The sequence below is a fragment of the Mytilus edulis genome, chromosome 1 (genome assembly GCF_963676685.1).
Source record: "Mytilus edulis chromosome 1, xbMytEdul2.2, whole genome shotgun sequence".
Lineage (NCBI taxonomy): Eukaryota > Metazoa > Mollusca > Bivalvia > Mytilida > Mytilidae > Mytilus > Mytilus edulis.
Window position 1 is genome coordinate 67,233,793 of NC_092344.1, and position 940 is coordinate 67,234,732.

The following is a 940-nucleotide window of genomic DNA, read 5'->3' on the forward strand; positions in this document are numbered from 1 at the left end:
TATTTGGTTATGAAATTCAAAGTTGAACTAATTCTTTCAACCTTAAGTCGAGAATGGGATATACTAGTGCAAAAAAAGAGAATATGTTTTACTAGTATATTATTGTAAGACGATATTATCCGTATCAGATGCACACTTCCCATAGAGTATGCCGCTTCGGTTACCCGGTTTTTCTAATACAAGATGTTTAGTAGTTTGGAAAGAGGTTTCGTGGAACACTTGACAGGTGCTGAGTGTGAGGACAATTATGTAATGTTGGTATCCAGGTCAAGCTCTTTATATTTGGATGAAATCTCAAAGAAACAAATAACATACTAATGATTGTTCAATTTTATCTCTGGTTAGTGTCCAAGGCGTAAGTGTAGCATTTTCCAAGTTAATTGTCAATACCTAATTCCATTAGCAGTTTATGCAATGTGACAAATATGATGTTAAATGGGCTTTATCTGTGGGCATAACGACGAAAAAAAAAACAACAACAAACAATAGACAAGAAATTAAATTGATCAATACCAATCGAATTAAACATCTAGGGTTCACTCAGGTGCTCCGAAAAGGTCTGCAATTACTGCTTATCCATTGGCACCCTTTAATCTATATGGCAATTGTTATCAAAAAGTCCGTTTCTATGAATGTTGGCGTTTGTTTTAGTGCAGTTCAGTGTATCTGGGTTTTTTTCGCTCTTATATTTGTTGTGTTTTCCACGGTTATGGTTTGTGACCCGGATTCATTTTCGCTTTTCAAACCACTTTATGACATTTGAACAGCGGTATACTAATTTTGTCTTTACTGTTTTATTGACAAAGGTTGAAAGAAGGTTTAAAACGGTGTTAGAGACAGTACTTTGAACTATAATGGTTGACTTGGATGGAGAGTTGTCTCATGGGCACTCATACCACATCTTTAAACGTGCATACCTCGATTTGTAACTTTGTGCATA